This window comes from Papaver somniferum, chromosome 4 (assembly GCF_003573695.1).
Source record: "Papaver somniferum cultivar HN1 chromosome 4, ASM357369v1, whole genome shotgun sequence".
NCBI classification, from domain to species: domain Eukaryota; kingdom Viridiplantae; phylum Streptophyta; class Magnoliopsida; order Ranunculales; family Papaveraceae; genus Papaver; species Papaver somniferum.
Window position 1 is genome coordinate 7,686,038 of NC_039361.1, and position 14,954 is coordinate 7,700,991.

At 38.3% G+C, this 14,954-nt stretch overlaps 1 non-coding gene and 1 pseudogene across 1 annotated transcript; one reads left to right on the top strand and one right to left on the bottom strand.

The window, feature by feature from the left end:
• LOC113271927 overlaps nucleotides 1-14,954 on the bottom strand; it is a 170,324-nt pseudogene that overhangs the window by 75,484 nt on the left and 79,886 nt on the right.
• LOC113276828 lies at nucleotides 2,339-2,442 on the top strand. The gene has a single exon (XR_003324616.1). It is a non-coding gene; the product is annotated as a small nucleolar RNA R71 (small nucleolar RNA).

The following is a 14,954-nucleotide window of genomic DNA, read 5'->3' on the forward strand; positions in this document are numbered from 1 at the left end:
AGGTTTGCTTAGAACGTACCTACAAAGTTCTAGGACAAAATATAAGCTCAGATTCCATCAAATGTGACATGCGCAAGTCAGTAGAAGCTCACAGCAAAATGGAGATGTCAATCTAGCTATCAAAGGCACAATCCTAGCACTGATAACAAATAAAGACATGTGATAAGAGTGTAAAGTGTATCTACACATGTGTAAAGAAATATCGGATGTTATGACTACTAATCACCAAGAGATATTTTCTCAGGCTAAGAACCAAGGTAGAAATCTAGCTAGCTGTCCGGACTTTACGAGAATTGTGAATGAGTTGGAGGTATTTCACAATTACTCGCGGTGTACATCAATGGCATACACCCTTCCTTGCTTATTACAATAAAACACAAAAGATGACTCTTTACATGACTCTTATTTACATTGACTACTCTCTTTTATTTTTGGAACAAGAGAGGATGGAATTGAAAAATACTTGATTTTTTTGTATTTTTCTTTTTTTTTCTGAAAATATACATCATTTTTTTTTTTTTTTTTTTTTTTTTTGATAAGGAAACACTTTTGATACATAAGCAAAAAGAAACAAAAAATTACATGACATTTTGCAAGAGGTAGCCCTTTTTGATGCACCCAGTTAAATTCGATGGTTGTTTTTCTTAATGTAACCTCCACCTTCTATCCCAACCAACCAAAGAACAAGCTAGTCAAGTTTCGTTCAGTATTCTAAAGTGATTGGCAATCGTGACTTCCTATCAAACACCTTGAAGATCGAGGCTATACATGTATTGGTAGATCATGCGCGTGCAAATTTCTTATCACTATGTGAATTGTGCTAGAATCAGGGTGCCTAAATATCTAGACTAAGACTCCTAATAATTACATATTTGCACAAGAGTCAACATTTCAAGGTAAATGAGCTCCATTTTTATGTTTTTTCAATTTTTAATTTTTTATTTTGATTTTTTCATTTTTTTCAAAAAGAAGGAGTTCTTGTTTTCAATTATGGCATATTATCAAAGTATCTAGTTTTCACCCCCAAACCTAAACTGAACATTGTCCTCAATGTTTCAAAATATGAACAAAATTATAATACAACATATGAAGAGGATCATGTTGAGTAGAGAAAAAGGAAAGAGAATACCCGATTTCGGCGAAAGCAATATTAGAACTCCGTTATTCAAGGCAAGAATCCAACATATGTCAGCCGAGATCATATTGGATTAGCAAAATATATACAAAAGGAACAAAAAGGTTTTTAAGAAATTTTATCTACTGGATTATATACAAAAATTCACCATACACTAACAATCTAAAGAGTTGAGGATCAACCCAAAAGACAAAGTGTAGAGGTTTCAACAGCTTCACACAAATATAACAGGAAAGAAACGCAAGTGAAACTGTGAAACAAAATGAGCTACCCCCAAACCTGGATTTTTCAACGGATAAAATTTTGGAAACAAAATGTCGCAGTTTTGGGGGTTCATCATGTACAAGGTCTAACTCAAAGTGAACTTTGCTAGGGACGGGCAAACATGCATATCCTAACTGTGGCTCCTCGAAAGTATTGTATTTAGATGCATAATAGTCCAAAAGGACTTGGGAAGCACACAGTTCCAAACCTAGATTAGGGACTCTCAGAAAAATTGGTTTGACAATATGGGTACAAACCAACTCTAGGTAGGATGCAAGGGTATCAGATTGTGACTTAGGCAAGAAAGTGACATCTAAGCGTCTCACATGCATGAGATCAAGAGTATCAATATTATCAGTCACATCAGCTATGTTTTCATGCATAGGATCATTAGTGTCAACAGAAGATTTACCTAAGTCATGCTCTTCACAGGATAATTGCACAATATCTAAATCAGTATCAACATCACATGCATATGTAATACTAGAAGAAATATCATTCATGAAGGACGGGGCAGAAAAGCCTAATGTATTTGAAACCAAAGGTTCCACAACATTTTAAGCATAGACATGTTCTTCTAACATAACATTATCATCATCATCATCATAGTAGTATGCATACTTGTCCCTATTAGCAGTTGTGGTGTCATTAGTCAACTCATGTTCCTCTAGATTAGGTTCATATTCAATATCATACACATGAGAAGGACTAGACATGCTATTTTCAAAGTTCAAGTCATTACCACCTATATCATGTGATAGTGTCTCAGTTTCCCTAATGGATTCCCATTGACGGGTTTTCTTCGCAATCTCAGCTAAAAATTTCCATGCATCATCCACAGTTTTATCAAGAAATTCACCATTACACATACACTCAACCATGGCTCGAGATTTAAAGTCTAGTCCCTCATAGAGGATAGCGACAAGTCTCCACTTCTCAAATCCATGGTGTGGACATTCGCTCAACAAATCATTAAAACGTTCAAAATAGTCAAAAACAGTTTCCTCATCCAACTGGACAAAACAATTGATATTTTGACGAATAGCGATGGTCCTATGATGTGGAAAAAATCTTTGGAAAAATTGATTAGTGAGTTGTTCCCAAGTGGTGATTGATTGTGGTCTCAAACCGTAAAACCATGTTTTGTCCCTTTCCTTTAGAGAAAATGTAAACAAACGCAATTTCAGAGAGTCTTCGGACATATGATCAGGTTGCATATTCCGACAAATTTGTTCAAACTCTCTTACATGAAACCTAAACTAAACATTGTCCTCAATGTTTCAAAATATGGAAAGGATTAAAATGCAACATATGGAAAGGGACATGCTGAGTAGAGTAAAAGGAGAGAGAATACCCGATTTCGGCGAAAGCAGAATTAAAACTCCGTTATTCAAGGCAAAAATCCAACATATTTCAGCCGAGATCATATTGGATTAGCAAAATATATACAAAAGGAACAAAAGTTTTTAAAATTTATCTACTTGATTATATACAAAAAATTCACCATACACTAACAATCTAAAGAGTTGAGGATCAACCCAAAAGAAAAAGTGTAGAGACATAGAAAGTTTCAAAACACTAAAATTGGACTTAAATGGGAGGGAGAGTGAAAAACCGAATGAATCATCCCTAAACCAAAATTTTTCAACAGGTTCACTTTTAAGCACAAAATCTAACAATTTTAGGGGTTCAGGATTCAAAAGGTCTAACTCATAATGGACTGTTTTCGGGATGGGCAAACATGCAATTTCCAACTGTGGCTCTTTAAAAGTGTTATATTTTGAAGCAAAATAGTCCAAGAGGACTTGGGAGGCACACAGTTCCAATCCTAGATTAGGAATTTTCAGAAAAGTTGGTTTAAATTTTTTGTTACAAACCAAATCTAGGTTGGGTGGAAGGCCATCAGATTGTGACTTAGGTAGAAGAATAGGCATATCATTATCAATCAAATCAAAATCTTCTAACTCATCTACACATGTCACATCATGCTCACAATCATCAATCAAATTGGCAAGATCACAATCAGAATTATCAACATCATCAACAGATTGATTTTCATGTATCGGCACATCAGGGGAAACATCACATGGAATACTAGAAGAAATATCATGCATTAAGGTCGGGGCAGAGAAGCCTAATGTATTTGAACCCAAAGGTTCCATAACATTTTTAGTATAGACATGTTCTTCTAACATAACATCATAATCATCATCATCATCATGATAGGCATTTTGCAATCTAGGATAATTTTCAATCCTAAGGTCGGAGCTATTACAAGAATAAAACTCTAATTCATGAGGGTGACTCATATCATGTGGTGTTGTTCCTGTTTCCCTAACGGATTCCCATTGATGGGTTTTCTCTGCAATCTCGGCTAAAAAATTCCATGCATCATCCACAGATTTATCAATAAACGCACCATTACACATAGATTCAACCATGGTTCGAGATTTAAAGTCTAGTCCCTCATAGAGGATGACGACAAGTCTCCACTTCTCAATTCCATGGTGCGGACATTCACTCAACAAATCATTAAAACGTTCAAAATAGTGAAAAACAGTTTCCTCATCCAATTGGACAAAACAATTGATATTTTGACGAATAGCGATGGTCCTATGATGTGGAAAAAATCTTTGGAAAAATTGATTAGTGAGTTGTTCCCAAGTGGTGATTGATTGTGGTCTCAAACCGTAAAACCATGTTTTGGCCCTTTCCTTTAAAGAAAATGTAAACAAACGCAATTTCAGAGAGTCTTCGGACATGTGATCAGGTTGCATAGTCCGACAAATTTGCTCAAACTCTCTCACATGAGTATAGGGGTTTTCAGAATCGAACCCTCGAAATAAAGGAAGTATTTGTATCATGCTTGCATTTATTTTAAAAGGGTTATTGGTTTGAGGTAAGACAATACATGATAATGGAATTTTTATTGTGGGATACATGTATTCATGAAGAGCATTAGGTTGGCCCATATTGAAAAGACACAAAGCCCACTATTTGGTTTTAAAGGGTTTTCAAAAATTTGGTTTTTTATGGGCAAATTTTGGTTTTTATGGGTTTTGAAAACTTTGGTTTTTATGGTATTAAAAATTTGGTTTTCGAAATTAGGAGCAGATTTTTTTTTTTTTTTTTTTTTTTTGAACTTAGCCTAGCATAAATTATCACACCCCACAAAAGAAAATAAAAACAACAATAAATAATTACAAGCCCATAAAAGAAAAATAAAAGAAAAAGAAAATAAAAATAAAAATAATTATTACAAGCCCAAATTAAAAATAAATTAATTATTACATACCCAAATTGAATATTTAATGGGGCCCAAGTGGGTTACTCATGGTTTAGGCTTACTTGGTTAAGGAGGGAAGCCTAGTTAGGCTTTTGTTCCCTTTGGTTGCACTAGCCCAGTTGGGCTTTAGGATCGTCCTAAGCAGCTCACGCCCAAGCCCAACAACAGTTGGAGTTGGTTCAGCAACACGAGCCCAGGAGGATCAGCTGCGAATCCCAGGAGCAGAAGATCACGAGCCCAGCAACAGAAAAAGGCAGAGCCCAGCAGCAGCAGGTGGCTAAGCCCAGTTGCAAAGTTTGGCGAAGCCCAGCAGACCACCACCAGAGAAGCCCAGCAGTGAAACGCAGCTTCAGTTGGCAGCCCAGTTACTTTGGCTTGGCAGCAGCAGGCTTGGTTCACCAGCTCCAGCAATAGCAACAGCAGCAGCCAAGGTTCCAGCAGCAGCAGCAGCTCAGGTGGCCAGCAACACAGCTCTGCAGCAACTCAGTGGCACCTGCAATGATAGTGATGAAGCTCAGACAACTCAGTGCAATGATTGCAGGTCAGGACAGCAAAGAAAATCAGCAGCAGCAAGCACCACTCCCCGGCAGCGGCGCCAAAAACTTGGTGTGGTTAGAAAAGACACACAAAAACTTGCAAGTATACAAGGCCAAGTTTTAGTATAGAAGGTAAGAGAGGGATCAGTCCACAGGGAGTGGGAGCATACAAGAAGTTTTCCTAAGCTAGCAATGGAGACAAGGCACTACGGCAGTGAGCAAGGCAAGGTAATATGGCAGATGCAAAGAACCAAAACAGTTAACAAAGCAAAGATGACAAAACAACATGGAACCAAGGCTGTGAGCCAAGGGCAGGGGTGAGTTTGTGCACTGATTTCAGTGCACAACAGCTACAAATTGCAAGAAATTAAACAAGCAAAACAGGTAAGGAGATAAACTGAACAGGAAGCAAAACAAGACTGAAATTGTAAGTGACTGAAATAAGGTATTGTGGTCTAAGCTAAGGCTTAGAGTCCACCTTTGTGTCCTAGCCAAACAATATGATCCTAGGTTGAGTTGAAAATCCTATGCATACATCTAGAATGAGAGGAAAACTAATTTGCTCACTAGTTTACCCCTAGTATTGACTGTCTTTTGACAGAACAATCAATCACAGGCACTATGAGTATTAGTCTCTTCCCATTGCTCAATCAAAACAATGCACTAAGGCTCTAACCTAGCATTTCACTATCAGACAGTGCACTGAGGTTTCATCTAAACCTTAACACAATGAATTAGAACATAATGCAACTACTACTGAATTTAAACATAAACTTGAAATAAACTGAACTGAAATTGAAATTTGAATATAAACAGGACATGGAAAATAACATTGAACTTGGAACAAAACAGGACAATTGAGGTCCTGGCTAGTCCAGACCTCTAGAGAGTGAAGCTGGCTAATCCAGACATCCCCAAAACATTACACCCTCCCTTTCTATTTATAATCAGAACACCCAATTAGGGTTTTTACACCAAACCCCCAAATTTAACAAAATTAGGGTTTATAGGAATTTGGGAAAAAAACTCACCATACCCTCTGAATTTGTTGTCCCCTCTGCAATTGAGCGCTGACCCATGCTTCAACTTGCTTTTGCTACTCGAACGTTGCTCCAATTTCCTTCTTCTCTCCACTGTGAAACCCTAGTTATGTTTGTCTTCTTGGTAGCATCAAAACTCAATGCTAAGAACAAGACAGACACGACTAGGGAAGAGGTAGGTGATGGTGGTGGTGTCCTTGTGGTCGTGGTGGAGACGGAGACGACGGAGCAGACATGGCAGTGTCTTCCATGGTCGGGGGAAGAGGAGAAATTTGGGGGAAGTGTATTTGGGGAAGAAGAGAGTGGGTGTTTGTTTTGGGTCGATGGGTTTGATGCTTAGGTGTTGAGCAGGTGAAGCGGAGTTTGATGAACAACGAGTGGAAGGCGTTGGATCATCAACTTCAGATTGAATCTAACGGCAAGATAGAAGAAGGCTCTGAGCGACCGTTGGATTAAGTGATACAACGAAGCTGACAGCTTCAGATGGAGTTAGGTACTGTAGTGTTAGACAGGAGCTTCAGACTTTTATGTATTGGCGATGTTGCGACCATTGGATTCAGATGTGATCCAATCTGACGGATAACGATGGAGACGGGTATGGATATTGGAAATGGGTTTGGGTAAGGGTTTTGGGCCTTGGGTATGCCAATCCCATATCTTAAGAACAATTCTTCCTCTTCAAGACCACTTCTAGTTGATCCTGCTCTTGCAAACATCATTCTTCGCTTCCTCCTAGCGAGAGTCTTTGCCGTTCCTTTGCTCTTTTCGCTCCGTGAGTTAACCAGGCTTTATTTAGTACCTAAAAATGCAAAATTAATTAAGAAAAGTATTTATTCTTGAAAACAACGAAAACACAGAATATGGGATAAAATGTAGAATTAATGCACAAGAGATGAGTTAAATGCCAAGAAAAATATATAAAAATATGCACTTTTTAGCAATCATCATAGTTCAGTTGATATTTTTTTCTATGAAACATTCAAACAAATGGGTCTTAGGGACGAGTGTCTCATACCCTCCACTTATAACATATTTGGCTTCAACGGGTCATCAACCCGCCCAAGGGGCGAGGTAACATTAGAAATGCGGGTGGGAAAAATCCTCACCTTAACCACTTTCTGTGTGGTAGATGTATTATCACCCTATACAGGCATTGTCGGGCGATCCTGGGTCCACGGGATCAAAGGGGTAGCCTATACTTACCATCAAAGGCTCAGATTCCCTACGCCTGATGGAGTGGCAGAAATCATTGGAGACTCGGGCGAGGCGAAATATTGTTACAAAATGGAGGTTCAGAATGGTGAGAACAAAGTAAACTCCACCAGAGCAAAAAAGAAGAGAGATAAGAATGCCAAGAACCAGGCAGAGATTGATGCCTATGTAGTTACAGGAAATCCTACAACACACCCCTTGTACTATCATGACTATGATTTCTAGATCTAAACTTATTTGATATGAAAATAAAGATAAAAGTGTTAAAATTATAAAGAGAGACGCAAGATTTACGTGGTTCGATCAATATAATCTACATCCACGGGGTTAGGGATCTTCACTATGAACAATGAATTACATATGAATTACATTGAGGCTCAATTAATGAGTATTTGGAGCTCTCTCTCTCTCTGGTTTTTGGGAAAGAATAAGAAGATAATAATAATACCAGTTACTTTTCTCTCTTCTACCTTTCTCTTTATATAGGATGCTACCTAGTGGATGACAGCTCATAGACAACTAAGATTTCCCCTAATTTCGGATCTGGCTTGCGATGATATCGCAATCTTACAAATGTTAATTTCGCAGATCTTCAAATCTTCGCAAAGTTATTACATTTTTCTTATGTTTAAGCTAATATCACCTATTGTGTCGTTTCTCAAAGTGCTCTGCGACATTTTTGTAATGCGTTGTTAACAATTTCACGAGCGTATCGTTGTCGCGAAATTATGATCCTACATCTTGCCTCTTTTTTCTTGAATATTGCTTGAAGAGCGATCTTCAGGAAAAAATCCATTGTTGTAGTTGTTGGAGAGAGATACGTGTTGTTGGAGTAGTCTTTGATCTTTGTTGATGAAGGAACGAGCGAAAGAATACTGGACTTGGAAAGTACGTACTTGCCTCTATTCTTTTGTGAAGTTCCTGAGCGTTGCGAAGTAAATAAGAAGTATGATCTCTTGAAGTATGCGAAGTATGAAGTATCCTTGAAGAAGTATAAGAAGTACTCAATCCTCAAAATATATAAGAAGTATGAAGTATCCTTTGAGAAGTATAAGAAGTATTCAATCTTCGAAATATAAGAAGTATCCGTCCTTGAATGAGAATAATAAGTATTTCCTCTAATCATGCGAAATTATTACTCCATTTTTGGTGATTTTTGCCGAGAAGATAAAGAACATAAAATGTTTTCTTGGTAACCCATAGTTGCCTCTGTTCTTTATCTATGAGGGTAGAATCCTTGAGAAAATGTTGAATGTGCGAATTTTTTCTTCATTCTTATCTTGGCTCTGTCTCATGTTTTGTGCTCATGCGATAGTATAATCTCTTCAAGTTGCTTATAATTGTGCGAAATAATTAAGCGAGATAATCACATCATTCGGAAGAATCATATTCTGCGAAATTCTGATACATTTTACGAAATTTTGAATCATTCTGCGAAATTCTGAATCATTTTGTGAAGTTTTGAATAATCTTGCGAAATTATGAATAATCCTGTGAAATTCTGAGTAATCCTGAATAATTCTGCTAAATTCTGCGATATTATTGCGAAATTCTGCAATATTATTCCATATAGATTTGTAAAGTACTTATGCGAATATAATGCTTACGTGATGATTATGTTATGAAATGTGTATGCGATGTTTATGCCATGAAATGCTTATGCAATACTTTTATGATGCGAGTATGATGCTTGTATGATGAGAATGCTTATCTATTGCAATGTATAGTTAATGTTTGTGTTACTTAGCACATTTTGCACGCTAAAATTGATGTAGCTTTAAATTTACTCCATTTTCCATTTCTCTGGCTTTTTCTTTAGTGTATGCATTCCTCTTCGTGTAGTTATTGTTCCTCACAAGTTCTTACTTGTGTTTCATCTTTCCTCTTTCCTGCACTATTAGTATCTCATAACAGTATGATCATAGTATCAAGTCTGCGGCATATTCACTGCCTCAGTTTTATTTCCATATACATATTCTCAAGCTTAAGCGCTTACATATAATCATCTTCAAAAGTTTATTTGCATACCCTCTTATGTGGTCTTATTTTGCCTTCCTAGTTAAAGGTCTTATTTTGCCACCTCTTGTCGTTGCGACAAAATCGCAGGACGTCTTTGCACTTTCATGCAAAAACCCATTGATCTTGCCTTAACTTTTTCTTTTGTATTATTGCCTCTTCAGGATTGTTGCGGCAATATAACAGGCCTAAATATTCTTGCGAAAATAAATCCCCATGACATTGCCATCTTGCGACGAACTCGCAGGACGTCCTTACACTTTCATGTACTGACCCATTGATCTCGTCTTATCTTTTTCTCTAGTATTATTGCCCCTTCAGGATTGTCGCACAAATATGACAAGCCTTAATACCCTTGCGAGTAAAAATCCTCATGACATTTGCGTCTTAAGACACTTATCAGCTCCCTAATGGAGGGTGCCTCCCTTATCTCCCCCATGGTTTCCCCTTCAAGGAGGCGTACTTCTACCATACAAGGTTAGATTCTCCCATCCGGTCTTAACAACAACCAGTTGTTTTCGCAGCCTCTTGTCCCTTTTACCTATATGGCTTATGGTTACGAGACTGCATCCTAAGTGGGGTTTTCTTCGGGTCGAGTGCAGTATAAGCCAAGACTTGTCAAGAATGGAAAGGTACGCTTCAGACGCCCCTGGCACTCTTGACTCAACTGTGTACCTCGGCGCCTTGATCAGATTCCTCACTCCTTGGGAGAGTTCTTATTACCTTAGTCGCCCAACCTAAGTCATAAGCTTAAGCTGAGAATCCAAGGTTCCTCTCCCGGATAGGCTTTATTGACCCCAAATCTCCATGACTCAGGTTCCGGGGGCGGTGTAACCTTTCCTCTGAGCCATGCAATAGGTACCCCCTTATATGACGTACTTTAGGTCTTACATTTTCCTCTTGCGAAATTGTATTCGCGAACTAGGGTGTTGCCATAAAGGTTCGCCCCTTTCTCTTTTTGTTTCTGCGAAATTTCCGCGTCTCTTTGTTTCTGCGAAATGTTCGCGTTTCTTTATTCTCTCATTCATCTTTTCATTTCTGTCATCTCTTTCATTCATTCTTTCATTTCTGTCGTCTCTTTCATTCATTCTTTCATTCTCATAATATCATATCATTTGAATCAAAATAAATATTCAAGAGTAATTCTAATACATGGTAACTCTGAAATCTTTGTAGTTTTGAAATCTTTGTAATTTTACGATTCTATCGCGTTTTGTAAATCAAATCAAAAATCTTTTTATTCTCTGCAAAAGAAATATTCTAGAGAAACATATAAATTGAATTTTCTCAGTTTTCTGTAATTTTGAAATCTCGAAATCTCTGTAATTTTGAAGTCTTTGTAATCTTGAAATCTTAGTAATCTTTATAATCTTTGAAATCTTGAAATCTTTGTAATCGTGCGATTGAATCGCTTTTTGTAAATCAAATCAAAAATCTTTTATTTTCTGTAAAAGTAAAATGTTCATGGAAAGTGGTACTTGGCTTAGAAAAATACGTTGCATGAAGATTTCAATCAAAAATATTTATACTTCGTTGTTGTTGTCAATCTCGCGCGAAAAATACGTTGCATGAAGTATAAATATCGCTTAGAAAAAATAGATGCGAGAGGCAAGAATTGAACCCGCGACCTTATACTTGCATATTCTCATACCATACCAACTGTGTTAAGCCTCTCTTGCGAAATAATCAAAGTTCTTGCGAAGTAAAATCAATTCCCAACTGTGTGAGAGGAAATTCTGTATAAATTTCGCGTAACAAAAATAATCATGCGAGAAGCAAGAATTGATCTCGCGACCTGCTGCTTGCATTCATGCCCCTGACCAACTGTGCAAGCTTCTTCTTTGCGAAATTATCATCGACTCTCTTCTGTGCGAAATAATCAAAGAAATATATGTGCGAAAAAATGCGCAGGTGTTGGGACTTGATCACACGACCATGAACTCATTAACTTCGCAGATGACCAATTGTGATGCCTCTTGTTTGCGAAATAATGAAACAATATTGCGAAATTATCATTTTTTCGCTCCCTGTAAAAAAGAAGAAAACTATGTTCGCAAGCAAATTCGAACTTGCGACCACGAACACACATACTTCCCTCTGGACCAATTTTGCAAGAACCTCTTTGCGAAATTAACGCATAACTTTTTTCCTTATTATTTTATTCTCCCATGCAAATGATAAGAAAATGAAAAATATGTGTCTCTGCGAATTCGAAACCGCGACCTATTTATTGTTCTCTACGAAAATGAAAAATATGTGTCTCTGTGCGAAGTTCTGTTTGTGATAGAAATTGCAGCATCTGCCTCTTATCTTTTCTTCTTCCTTCCTTAACTTCTTTCACATTTTCCTTCATCTCTTGAACATGAAAATCTTCCACTGAAACTTCCATTTTTTCCTTAAATTTCAACACAACAACTAATTTTTTTCACTCTTTTCATGTCTTTGAATTGTTGATGATGTTTACTCCCTGAAAGTGTGATTTCTTCCATAAAATTTCCATTTTTGAACCTAAACTTTGTAGATCTAAAAAAATATGAACAATAACTAATCTTCATGGAAATTTTTTGAACCAACAAGACACAGGAGGGATAAATACTTTACTCCTCCCTGTTTCTAGCGCCAAAATGTAGTTGCACGAAATCCTACAACACACCCCTTGTACTATCATGACTATGATTTCTAGATCTAAACTTATTTGATATGAAAAGAAAGATAAAAGTGCTAAAATTATAAAGAGAGACGCAAGATTTACGTGGTTCGATCAATATGATCTACATCCACGGGGTTAGGGAACTTCACTATGATCATTGAATTACATATGAATTACATTGAGGCTCCATTAATGAGTATTTGGAGCTCTCTCTCTCTCTCTCTGGTTTTTGGGAAAGAATAAGAAGATAATAATAATACCAGTTACTTTTCTCTCTCCTACCTTTCTCTTTATATAGGATGCTACCTAGTGGATGACAACTCATATACAGCTAAGATTTCGCCTAATTTCGGATCTGGCTTGCGATGATATCGCAAGCTTACAAATGTTAATTTTGCAGATCTTCTAATCTTCGCAAAGTTATTACATTTTCTTCTGTTTAAGCTAATATCACCTATTGTGTCGTTTCTCAAAGTGCTCCGAGACATTTTTGTAATGCGTTGTTAACAATTTCGCGAGCGTATCGTTGTCGCGAAATTCTGATCCTACAGCCTATATAGCTAGCACCAATGAGGCAAGAAGCTCAAACAACGAACCCATAATGCAGGAAAATCCGCCATCGAACTCACACATGGGACCCATACAGAACCTTTCCGACATAGGAGAACTCAAATTAAACTTCCCAGCCTCGGAGCCGACCAAAGAGGTAAACATCCGAACACCCGAAAATCCGGGTATGGTAAAAATAGGAACACTCCTCATCAAGGAAGAGGAATAAAAGCTAATACAAGTACTAAAGGAATATTCCGATGTCTTTGCGTGGCGCATGGAAGACATGTTAGGGATGGATCCAGAAGTATGCTTTCATCACCTCAAAATCGACCCAAAGCACAAGCCCATGCGGAAAAAGATGCGCAAGGTGGCATCAGAATACCATGAATATCCAAAAGGAGCTAAAGAAGATGGAGGCCTCAGGGGTAATACGTGAAGTACAGTATCCAACATGGATATTTAACATGGTAATAGTGCCTAAAAAGAATGTGGGAGTAACTCGTAGGAGAACTCAAATTTTTATCGACTTTAGCGATCTTAATAAGGCTTGTCCTAAGGACAGCTTCCCACTCCCTAACATTGACCAACTCGTAGAGGAAACCTATGGATACGGATTGCTATCTCTCATGGACGGATACTTTGGATATAACCAGATCCCCCTCGCCGAGGAAGATCAAGAGCACACTGCCTTCTTCACTCCTCGTGGTCTATACTGCTACAATAAAATGCCATTTGGGTTAAAAAACGCAGGGGCCACGTACCAAAGAATGGTGGAAAAGATGTTTGACGGCTGGATACATAAAACCCTTGAGGTATACGTAGACGACATGCTTGTCAAAAGTAAACCCCCACAAGATCATACAAGCGATCTTAAGGAAATCTTCGCACAAATGAGGAAATTCAACATGAAAATCAATCCTACAAAATGCGCCTTCGGAGTAACCTCAGGGAAATTCTTGGAATATTTGGTCACTAAAAGAGGAATCGAGGTTGACCTCGAGAAGGTGCGAGCCATACTAGAGATGCCCTCCCCAGCAACGGTCAAAGACGTGCAAAGACTAAATGGTCGACTGGCAGCCTTGGGAAGGTTCATCGCTAGATCGTCCGACAAATGAAAGGACTTCTTTAATACCTTAAAAATGGGTGAGAAATTTTCATGGACCGGTGACTGTGAAAAAGCTTTTCAAAAAATCAAAGAACATTTGGCAACCTTGCCAATCCTTCAGAAGCCAGACCCAGGAGAAAACCTTTATATCTATCTATCAGCGACCAATACTTTGATCAGTGCAGTACTTACTCGCATAGACAAAGAAGTAGAACAACCAATTTACTTCATCAGCAAAACTCTGATGTCAGCAGTCAGGAACTATTCTAAAATCGAAAAGATGGTGTTGTCTCTGGTCTATGCAACACAGAAGTTGCGCACTTACTTCCGTGCACACACTGTGAGAGTCATCACGAAGGCCCCAATAGAGTCTGTACTCGATCATGCCGACAGAGCAGGTGGGATCTCTAAATGGGGAGCCCAAACCAACCAATTTGGTGTGAAGTATCAAGCCCAAACGGCAATTAATACGCAAGCGGTTGCAGATTTCCTGGAAGATTTCCCATTAGATAACACCGACGAAATCGAGGAAATCCCTGGAATGGAAGACGAGATCGAAGACCCACCCGAGCTGCTTCGCTCAGAAGATCCAAGCCGGTGGGAAGTCTTTGTAGACGGGTCATGTAACTCGGAAGGATCTGGAATCGGAATGGTTTTCACAACCCCAACTGGCCGAAGAATTGTCTACAACTTGAGACTTGAATTCCCACTGCAAATAATATAACCGAGTACGAGGCAGTGATACACGTTCAACTCACAAGTGACTCGAAACTCATCATCCGCCAGATAGATGGAGCGTACCAAGCCTTAGATCCATGTTTGCAGCGATATCTCCAACTCGCCAGACATTACATCCAGCAAATACCTAACATCATGTTCCACCATCTAAACAGAACTAATAACAGATATGCTGATTCCTTAGCATTCAGAGGCTCTACAGCAAGAGAGCCCGAGGCACAAATGTCAGAATCGAAAGGGTTCTCCTCCCTTCTATCCCCATAGAAGGAACCATGGACATCCTCGTTGTTGACTCAGTAGCACAAGAAGAGAGTCTACCTGAGGATGACTGGAGGACACCAATCATAAAATATCTAACTAATGGGCATCTCCCCAGCGACCAATTGTTGCACATAAGATAATATCAAGGTCTGGGAATTA